This window comes from Salvelinus sp. IW2-2015, linkage group LG15 (assembly GCF_002910315.2).
Source record: "Salvelinus sp. IW2-2015 linkage group LG15, ASM291031v2, whole genome shotgun sequence".
Lineage (NCBI taxonomy): Eukaryota > Metazoa > Chordata > Actinopteri > Salmoniformes > Salmonidae > Salvelinus > Salvelinus sp. IW2-2015.
In genome coordinates, this window is record NC_036855.1 from 65,253,909 (window position 1) to 65,264,819 (window position 10,911).

The following is a 10,911-nucleotide window of genomic DNA, read 5'->3' on the forward strand; positions in this document are numbered from 1 at the left end:
GTAGTAGAGATAATAGAGGTAGTAGTAATAGTAGAGGTAGTAGTAGTAGTAATAGTTGTAGTAGTAGTAGTAGTAGAGGTAGTAGTAGTAGTAGTAGAGGTAATAGAGGTGGTAGAGGTAGTAGTAGTAGTAGGAGAGGTAATAGAGGTAGTAGTAGTAGAGGTAGTAGTAGTAGAGGTAATAGAGGTAGTAGAAGTAGTAGTAGTAGTAGTAGAGGTTGTAGTAGAAATAGTAGTAGTAGAGGTTGTAGTAGTAGTAGTAGTAGTAGCAGCAGTAGTGGTAGTGGTAGTGATAGTAATAGTAGTAGAGGTAGTAGTAGTAGTGGTAGTGGTAATACTACTAGTAGTAGTAGAATAGGTAGTATTAGCAGTAATAGTAATAGTAGTAGTAGAGGTAGTAGTATTGGAGGTAGTAGTAGTAGAGGCAATAGTAGTAGAGGCCCAGACGGCCAGTTTTTGTGGTCCGCCATCTAATAAACTTGAGGCTGCTTTAGGTATTGGCAGTCAAAATTTTAGCCCCCGCTGCCCGTCGCAGCTGTCTGGTGGGCTTACTAAGTTTCTGAGATTCTGGATTCAGGAGTCGCGCGTTCACAGTTGCTTTTGCCTTGGCGTCTTGTGACCGGTAGCGGTAGCACGGTTTTCGGATGTGACAGGTCATTGGTATTGGTCGCACGGATCAGACGAGAATTTCACAGGTTCGGTGAAACGATATAGGTAGAGAGGCATTTAGCGACCCAGCGCTCACATTGTAATGCTTTGTAGGTCTTAGGTCATAGAATAATGACCAGAATGAAGAGCCTCGAATATTTTGTACGGCAGGGCTATTTCCCCTGTGGGCCTCAGATTAGAAACTCGTTATAGGAGCCAGGTTGTGTGATGGGGAAGTGACAAAGAGCTAGTACACCTCGGAGTAATATGATAAAAATGTTGGGTTCTAGTCATGAGATTCTAGGGCAGCCGTTTATTTTAGACAAAAGAGACGTAACTAGACGAGTTTATTTTATACGCTGCTTTAACTCAGTCCAGCGGGTGAGGCGGTACTGAGTGGCGGAGATCTCTGATAAAGGCTGGGCATGTGGCAGGTAGATGTAGCTAACCCTAAGATAAATAAGTAACAGATAAGCAGCACCTGCCTAACTCTTGGCTTGGCACAGTTGGTGTTTTCTTAAGGCAGTGGGCTGGCTTGCAGATTGCTTAGCTGTGGCCCACCAGTAGAGTCTTGTGATGTTCGTGACTGCCGAGGCTCTGTCGATTGGCAGCCAATAGACAGCGCGTAACGTTCTCGCGCGGTGTAGCGTGTGAGGGGTTATGGTATTTGTTGGCCGGTAGGCGATATCCTTGTCTCATTGCGGGCATAGCCTAGCTACTTGTGACGGGCCGGGAGCAGTGCATGCTGACTCAGGCTATTGCGCTAGGTGTAAAACGGTGTTCCTCCCGACCTCGACATTGGTTTTCGCGTGTTCACAAGGCGTTTTCTCGCGGGTTGGTTCTTCCCGTGGTGTTGGGGGATATAAGCTGGACTGACGGCCTGTCGCTTTCGATAACAGAAGCCAAGAGTGGCTCGGAAAGCTTGGCTCTGTTGTGGCTTTAGGTGGATTCTGTGCACGTTTGGGCGTTCGAAAGTGTTTTCTGGTGGTTATATGACAAATTAGGACCGGCATCGCGCTGACTCGGATTCTTGTTGTCTGTGTTTTCTTCAGGACCCGAAGTGGAGCGCTATTGGAGACGCAACGTCCGATTTCGGTCTGGGAGTGACCCTCGGGTTCTGAAGCCTCTTTTTGTTTAGAGATATATATAGAACGCAGTCGGCGTTGGTATACGAAGCTCCTAACAGTACCTCCGCCCCTGGTAGCCTAGTTTTTTTCGCCATCGTGAATCAGGAATGTTGTGCGATCTTAATAGTTTTTCCTCATAACTCGGGGCTCGTGCACTGTCGGAAACGCATTTTTCGGCGGGATTTTATTACGTTTGGCAATCCTTGCGGGGAACAAATATTATGCGGTTACGCGTCAAGGACCGGCCATACAACGGAGGGCATCAGGGTATTTTAGCTACGTATGCCTGCTACATTACTCCATAATTCTCAGACAACCACAGTGGCGCAGTGTGGACCTTGAAATATGGCAAACCGCCCACGCGCGTGATGGCACACAAGGCAGAGAGCGAGACCGCCCTCAAGTGGCGGAAGTTCATTCAGTTGACATGTGATTTGAATGTTTATATTCCATTCATTCAGTTGTCTCGGTTTCTCAAGTTTGAATCACGTTGTGGCTCTTCCCGCTCTCCCTTAAAACCCCTTTTTTTTGACAGCTCAGACTACTAGAAATAGAGTCTAAAAACACGGAGAGGCATATTGTTTGCAACATTCCTAGTAGTCTGGCTGGTATTTTTACCCTTCAGATAGCTCCTGAGATGGCCGTGGTCTTATTAGGGGGGAGTCTCGAATACATTCAGCACTGCAGCGAAGAGTCAAATGAAGGTCGTGCTAGCAGCTAATAATATAGTAGGTCTCCAGCATATGGCTTGCCCAGCAGGCCCGTTATTACTTGAGCAGGGAAAGTTTAAGACGTGTGCTTCTGAGGCCTCCCTCTCCGATCCCAGAAATGACTGGCTATTCCCTTGCGGGCAGCCTAGAACGCTAAACTGGTTCAATATAGCAGCTAATATATTTGTCATTTGTAACTTTTTCAAATCGCTTTACCTTTTTATGTTGTGGGCAATAAACAATTGAGAAAAACATCACAATGTATTTATATATGCCTGGCACACCGTCATGCTCATCTAAAATATTCATTCAGTGCACGCATCAAACTGGTTTACACCCGCGCGTTTTCAGCTCCATGCCAGTGGCCCTGGGGTGTACATTTGATGAATGGGAAGCGACTCTTGTCTACAACACAAGCAAGTTTACTGACAACCTTTCGGAGATTTGTCCAAGGCCGAAAATTATCAAAGATATTACTATAAACTTGGGTAGTAAAGTTGGAAAGAGTAGGTCGAGGGTGGATCTATCTGTTTGAGATTTGCAATAGTATGATTTTGATTGTGGTGTTTCAACGCAAACGCATAGAGTTGAATGGCCACCCAAAGTCGTATGACTTTGCCTTATTGGTTGTTGTCGAGCTCGATTGGTAGCAGAACGTGTTGGTTGGAATTCAATTGTGGCATATATTTATGTATAATTGTAAATTTATACGCTGGCGGGTCTCGACTTTCGGGCGTTGTCTTTCGTTTACTTCTTCCTGCTCCGTTCTCTCTTTCTTGCCATTTTTTACCCCTGTTTGCTTTATCCGTCTGATTTTGTGTGCCTAGTTCCCTATGTGTTTCCCTATTTTGTTTGTGTTTTTCTTTGGGAGCTGTTGGGTGGACGCCCGGGCTCCCTGCGTCGTCTTACACATTATGCAATTTTTCTTTTAGTCTGTCTTGTTACTCTCGGTCTCTCCTTCCCTTCCTTCCTAACAAGGGTCTTCCTATGTATACCCTATTCTCTTTTCTTTCTTATTTTGTACTTTCTCTTACTACGTCTGTGCTTTTCCTTGGTGTCTTATGGGACGTGTCGAAGCTTTGAACTAGGTCCTCGGTTGTATGTCATTTAGATCCACGTTCTAGATTAGAGAGGCGCTCAATTAAACATTGACCTTCCCCTCTCTCAGTGTGATTGACCACCATATCCGTTCCAGTTAAAAGTTTAGCAGTAAAGATAAGTTGTTGTCGTTTTGTCTTCGCGTTCCTTCCCTGGGCTTCTGTTCTCCCTTTCTTTTGTCGTGCCGGTCTCTCTTTTGGTTCCTTTCTGTGCGGGCGGGTCTTCTTGGGCATTCTTCTCATCTAGTTTCCTCTTTATTCTTCTCCCTGTAGCGGCTGGTCGGCTTGTTAGTCCGACGTCCTTTTTTTGGGGTTCTTCCTTCGTTGTGTTGCGGGTGCTTCCGTTTGCGCTTCTTTGTCTTTTGCTTTTCCGCGATGCTCTCTCTGTGTTGGCCGGTGTTCTCTGTCTTTCGACTGGCGCTGCGGCGAGGCTCTCCGGTGGCCTTTGCCGCTTCCAGTGCCCGCGGCTGTCCTCTTCGCTTTGCCCTCCTGCATTTGTTCTGAGTCTTCTCCCGGCTTATGCCTCCTCCGGCGTTCGCTGTCTGTTGGGGCCGTGAATCCTCATGCTTCTGTATCTCTGCTGGCTCCAGCTCTAGTACGCTGCTGTGTCCGTTTTATCTTTTTGGTTTTTTGTCCCCTACGTTCTGACCAGGCTAGCCTCATATTCGTGTCTCTTTGACCAGCGTCCGTCGTGTTCTCCGCGTCCAGCCCCACTGGGGCTGTTCTGCGGTAGTATGTGATTTTATTCTCCCTGATGTTTGTTTAAGCCTAATCTCCTCTGTTACGGGTTTGTGCACAGTTGTCTTGAACTATTGGCTTGCCCCGCTGGCCAACGCTAGTCAAGTGCTGTCTGGCCATTGCCTTTGTCATCACCAGCCACCCAACCGGACAGTCAGGTGCAGTTGTTGTCTTTATAATATGCATACAAAAAAACACACCTAATGGTTATCTTATAGGAATAACTAATTTCGGTTTTTAAACATTTGGAATTGAAAACTGTCTGATATTATTTAAACAGTTGCATCAGCACAAAAAGTTGTAAGTGGGCAGACAGTGATTCATTAATAAATCAGATAAAGTGTGATTCATGAATAAAGTGACTCTGCAGAGAGAAAGGAACATAGTAGTGTGGAGTCATAAGGCCAAAGATGCAAAGCTGTGTTCCAATGGACTTTCCTATAGTGATTTCTGACAGGGAGTGGGTGCATTTGGGCGACTTCAGGATTGTTGAAATTGAGAAGGGTCGATTGAACTTTAAGCCAATTAAAATGCTGCCAGAGTGGCTTTGGAGCAGTATTAAGCCAGTGAGACAGCTGTAGATTCTTTCATGGAGATATGTTTAAGAGCATGTTCTGTGATGTGGCATGTGTTCCTTAAGCCGGATTCTTGTATTGTGGATAGGGTGTTGAAAGTGTTTAGTAAGTGGTTTGTATAGCTGGCACAATTGTTTGGATTGAAGTCAGTATATGAAGGTAATTTCTGAAATTCGCTTCGCTATACAGAACACATTAAACCGATATTTTTTACCGAAACAGATTCTACTTATGATATTGGAAGGATAGTGGTTGCTGAGATTGATCGGGGCACGATGTGTTGTGTTCTTCTAGAATGAAATGAGAAACCAGAACCAGGGAGTGACTAGTGTTAAATGTTATATAACTCATTATTTGCTGATGTTGAACCAAAACCCAGAGAGGGGAATTACCAGGGAGTAGGTTGTTTATTAGATATTGCAGAGTCAACCTAGGTAGATTGGAGTGCAATTTTCTCCGAGCTACCAATGCATTTGAGGGGATCGTGAGGGAAGGAAAGGGTCTGTAGACTAGCATCCATGGGGTGTAAGAGCGCAGGTTCAGTTCAGAGCAAAGATATAACGGAAAAAAACAAAGCTGGTTGCATGAGAATTGAGCTCAGTTGGGTTGATATAACAGTATGGATATCTGATGAGAATTTAGTAGTATTGAGGCTTAGAAGATCATTCTTTCGTTGTTTGCAAATCAAGACGCATACGTCCTTTATCCGGCAATGTCTTCATAATAAGAGACGATGGTCAGGGTAGGGTGGGATGATGCAGCGTAGTTTGTGGTTTTCTCGCAGTTTTAGGTGTGATCCGGATGTGTTATAGTGTCCGCTTGGTTAAGGGTCACGCGATAAGGTATTATAGAAAGACTAGAACCGACTGAAGCCAAACGACTTTGGTAGATGCATGTTCTTTGGTCGCTACTATTGTTATAGCTTGAGTGAGACGTATCTTGGCACCACCTGTGATCATCAGAGCCATGCGGAGATACTTTCTTTTAAGTAGGCTATTTTCTGGGGACTTTCCATTGGTCGCTATATGGGTGGTCTAAGGCAGCATGTTTACGTTAGTGTTGATGTTATCCGGAGTGTCGCATCAATGCTGGAAGAGGGGAATCGGTTGGGAGTGGTAGGCGCAGCGCAGTCGGCGATCGGATAGCAGAGTAATTACCTCTGCCCTCAGATAGCAACACAGAATGCTGCACATAAGGCGCATGTATGTTCTCATTGTTCGTCCTGATTCAACCCGAGGGTCTTGCTCGATGGATTTCGACGGTTGCGGTTCTTGTCTCTGTATGGGTGCAAGTTGTCTATTTGGTCTAGTGAGACAGCTGCGCTAGACCTCGTGGTTCTTATGTCTTTAACCAATTTGTGTGTCGTTTGATTTCTTGACTGACTGGCATGTTGGACTCCGCACGCTGACTGTCATTATCAGGTTTGGCCGTTTTTCTTTAAATTGGAGCGACGAGCTTAAAGTTTTTCTGACCATATTTTTACTTTGTTGACCGGTTGCATGATGTTCTCTCAACTGGTATTTGGGTGATGCTCTTCTCTCTTATCTCACTGAATGGATTAATGTTAGGGATTGTTGGAAGGGGGGCTAGACTTTGGGATTGTAATACCTGTGGGATGCGCAACATTGGGGCTATGTTAGGTTGAGGTTTTGTTGCTTGTGCACAGAGGAACGTGAGATTCTTTGCATCGTAATATATGTTTGAGATTTTTTCTATTTTTGTACATTTGGCGTGTTATCGAAGTCGTCTAGCGCTGTTACAAAGGGTACACGTCCTGTGTTCTAGTACAGCGCTTCCCCTCTCATTATTTCTCTTACTGTATTCTGGGCGCTTCTCGTCATATCTCGGACTTTGCCTTTTGCGCCTTCTTTATAGCCTGGCCGTTTTGCTTGGGCTGGCGTCAGGGTCTTGCCTTGGTCATTACCTGTTACGAAACTGTGATTGAGTCCTAGTGAGAGATGGTTCTCGGCCTCTAGACTGAATACCTGAGGAGGCTGTGTGGGATGTTTAAAGGGATGAGTCCTCCAATACCCATGGAGAGTTATGTGTATCGTTTCAGCACCCCTTCTTATGTGGTGAGTTTTAATTTTCAATGACAAATAAGTTTTATTGTAATGGTTAATCAAGAGCAAATTATGATCGGTGTTGAGCATGATGGTCCGCAGCGTTCTCTTATACGTATGAAGTTTTTTGGCGTTTCTATGTGCTGGCGATCTAGCTGTACAATGAGATCAGTTTTTAGATAGTAAGTATGGGTCATGAGGTAGATCGTGTGCTTCTGCATGATGGTAGGATAAAATGAATAGGAACCATTTGAGTGGTGGTGAGCAGGAGAGGGGTGCGGGGTCTGCAGTGCGAGGATGTGTGTTTGCAGAGACAAGTGTGGTCTGATGTCACTCTTGCTTAGATTATTATGTGTGCTGCAGTCTAACGTTGTGGCCTGATACCTCGATGTTAGACAGATTTTGCCCATTTTTGGGAGATTTGCCTCATGCGTGCGGCAGAGTCAGTATTGTTCTATCACGTATTTCTGCTTCGCGGGCAGGAGGTGCTTGCGTTGTCTCTCGCGGTTCTCATGGTGTGGTATCTTAGGAGGGGTCACTTCTCCTTACCTGCCATGCTTGAATAGACCTTGCAAACTGTTGCTGCTTCCTTCCGTTATGTGGTTATGGCTTTTTGGTTTCGGCTCTGGTTTAGTAGGGTATAGTGTGTAGAGAGGTGCACCAGTGCTGGTATGCGCGTTCATTGCCTGGCCGGCTCCTTTCTCTGTTAATGCCGTGCTCCACTGGTGGTGCTTGCTATTGGGGGCAGTGGAAGCGGAGTTCAGCTGGTCAAGGTGGGCGCTTATGACTCAATTGTCCCTTTCTAGTCCGATTTGTCTTTTTGGCGATGGGGTCACCATAGTGAGGAACCTATGTGGTGGTGGTGTTCAGTCACGCACATCTTGCGTTATTCTTCCAGTCGTGACACCCGGGCGTGCAAGTCTGGCGAGTTAGGGGCTCGAGCCATGAGCTCTGGACGTGTTTGGTTTGCGAGTTTTTATGGTGGCAGCCCGTTCTCCTCTGGGTGCTCGTTTGTTGGGCAGTGGTTTTGCTTGGCCGCAGGTCTGGCTCTTAGCTCTGTTCGTTAGGATTTCCACGTTTCTATGGTGCTTGCAGACAGGAGGGTGCCCTTGGCCATAGGCTGCTTTCCTAGTACCGTTCCCACGTTGCCGGAGTGGGTGGTGTGGGCTGTCGCCGAGAAGGTTCGGTGGGCTTTACCTGGCGGTACTAGCGTCGCACCGTGCTGGCTCCTCTTTCTCATGGTCTTTTGGTCAGGGCATTGGTTCCGGTTGCTCTTGCATCTTTCTGGGGGAGGCCTCTGAGATTTGGTTGGAAGACTGAGTAATATGGCTTGCTGGTGCTGTGACGATCAGGTGCGCCAGGCCTGTCTTACAGCTGTCTATCAGACACAGACGCAACGAACACTCACACCGGTTCTAGCCATTTTATTTTCGCGCTTGGTCTTTCTTTTCATACTTCAAGGGTTATCACGTATTGCCAGCGCAAAGCGTATGCTATATTTAGCGCTGCTTTTGTGCGCATCTTTGTGGTTTGCGTGGTTTGGGGGGGTACGGTTTTTGCCCAATAATACGTATAGTGTTACTGATCTTTGGGACTTGCATTCCATTCGACTGTCATTGTTAGTTATGTGGTTCAGCAGGCAGTTAAGCGTTTTGGGGCGGGTTTGCCTGTCGTCGTTTGCGGTGCCAGGTTAGTTGCCAGCTAAATTGTTTCCTTCGCTCAATAAGTGTAGTCGTTTCTAGAGGGCTGGCGCTTTCCCACCAGTAGTCACAATAGTAGTTTAGGTTTAGTCAGAGGTTTGTCGAAGTTAGATATATAGTAGTTATTCAGTAGTACCCTCTTAGAGGTTGTAGTATAGTAGTCTCTTAGCTTTTTACCGCCCAGGGAGGCGTTGGGAGTAGGCGGCGTGAGCTGCTGTCAGTCTGGGTACATAATGTTTGCTTTGTTGTGTTTGGGGTTGCTTAGGTTCAGCCAGGTAGTTGGTGTTGTTATGTGCTCTAGTCTTCATCTGGAGTGGTTTCGCATTGTTTGAAGTTAGCTTTAGTCTTTTAGATCCTCCTTGCTACGGTTAGTGAGTACAGTTCTTACGGTTTTTGGGTTCACGTTTGTGCTAATATTAGGTGTCAGCTTTTCATCCTGCCCTGGAGTTTGGCGGAGTGGCGGTTAGCGTGGATAGGCGTAAGTGTGGTAGTTTTACGCTAGTAATCAGTGGCGATATGTCAGTAGTGACAGTTGGAGAGTCAAGCGGTAGTCCAGTCCAGTACGAGTGGGCAACGCCAGTAGTAGTGTTGAGGCGTTTAAGTAAGTTAGGTAGAGGGCAATGAGTAGTGCCTTGCTTGTGCGGTGTGGCTGGTGTTTGACTTCTGGTTACGGTGTTTTGTGTGTCAGCTCGTTTCTGGTCTATGATAAGGTAAGCTATTGGGAGAGGGGTGGATAGGCAACGTAGATGACCGTAGGTTGATGTTCTCATTGTTTCCCTTTGGCCTGGTAGTTGGGGCAGAATTTTGAAGGTAAGGGTGTGGAAGTCCCGTTAGTTTTCAGTCAGTTTCTCAATATAGTGTGTGGGAGTAGTGAAGTAGTGGGTCAGTTAGAGGTGTGCTAGATGGTCTTTTGGCTATGTAGTAGTTGGTAGAGGTAATCGGTGGACGGTGGTCTAGGAGTGTACGTCTACGATGCTTGGACGTAGTAGGCGGCTCGTCTGGTCTGCCTACCTATTGGCAGCCTTCCTAGTACGAGGTAAGTGATGGTTGCAGGTAGTACTAGTAGTAGGAGAGGTCATCAGGGTGTAGTTCAGGTAGAGGTAGTAGTAGTAGAGGTAATAGAGTAGTAGAAGTAGTAGTAGTAGTAAGTGTAGAGTGTTGTAGTAGAAATAGTGTAGTAGAGGTTGTGAGTAGTAGTAGTAGTAGTAGTCAGCAGTAGTGGTAGTGGTAGTGATAGTAATAGTGTAGAGGTAGTAGTAGTAGTGGTAGTGGTAATACTACTAGTAGTAGGTAGAATAGGTAGTATTAGCAGTAATAGTAATAGTAGTAGTAGAGGTAGTAGTATTGGAGGTAGTAGTAGTAGGGCAATAGTAGTAGATGTAGAGGTAGTAGTAGTGAGGTAGTAAGATAATATGAGGTAGTAGTAATAGTAGAGGTAGTAGTAGAGGTAGTTGAGTTAGTAGTAGTAGTAGTAGAGGTAGTAGTAGTGAGGTATGTAGTAGTAGTAGAGGTAGTAGAGGTAGTAGTAGAGGTAGTAGTAGAGGTAGTATTAGTAGAGTGTAGTAGTAAGTGGAGGTAGTAGAGGTAGTAGTAGTAGAGGTAGTAGTAGTAGTAGTAGTAGAGGTAGTAGTAGTGGAGGTAGTATGAGTATAGTAGTGGAGGTAGTAGTAGTAGTAAGAGGTAGTATTCAGTAGAGGTAGTATTAGTGAGGTAGTAGTAGAGGTAGCTAGTAGTAGAGGTAGTAGTAGTAAGTAGAGGTAGTATAGGGAGGTAGTAGAGGTAGTAGAGGTAGTAGTAGTAGTAGAGGTAGTGGAGGTAGTAGTAGTAGTAGTAGCTAGAGGGAGTAGTAGTGGAGGTAAGTAGAGGTAGTAGTAGAGGTAGTAGTAGAGGTGTATTAGTAGAGGTAGTAGTAGTGGAGGTAGTAGGGTAGTGAGTAGTAGAGGTAGTAGTAGTAGTATAGTAGAGGTAGTAGTAGTGGAGGTAGTGAGTAGTAGTAGAGTTTAGTAGAGGTAGTAATAGTAGAGGTGTGTAGAAGTAGTAGTAGTAGAGGTAGTAGTAGTAGTAAGAGGTAGTAGTATAGTGAGTGAGGTAGTAGAAGGTAGTAGAGGTAGTAGTAGTAGTAGAGGTATGGGAGGTAGTTAGTTAGTAGTAGTAGTAGAAGGTAGTAGAGGGAGTAGTAGATGGAGGTAGTAGAGGTAGTAGAGGGTAGTAGTAGTAGTAGTTCTGTAGTAGTAATAGTAGTAGGCCGTAGAGG

General features: G+C 45.6%; 1 protein-coding gene and 1 long non-coding RNA gene across 3 annotated transcripts in view; both read left to right on the forward strand.

Annotated features, from left to right (window-relative positions):
* The window catches only part of LOC111973782 (carbohydrate sulfotransferase 8), a 242,116-nt gene that overhangs the window by 217,972 nt on the left and 13,233 nt on the right, over window positions 1–10,911 (forward strand). The window lies entirely within an intron of this gene.
* The window catches only part of LOC139028904 (uncharacterized), a 1,499-nt gene continuing 746 nt past the window's right edge, over window positions 10,159–10,911 (forward strand). Inside the window, exons 1-2 of one of the 2 annotated variants that reach the window (XR_011481125.1) lie at window positions 10,159–10,176; window positions 10,428–10,481. This is a non-coding gene — a long non-coding RNA (uncharacterized lncRNA). The remainder of the gene's footprint in view (window positions 10,177–10,427; window positions 10,482–10,911) is intronic. The other variant, XR_011481126.1, reaches the window with a different exon arrangement.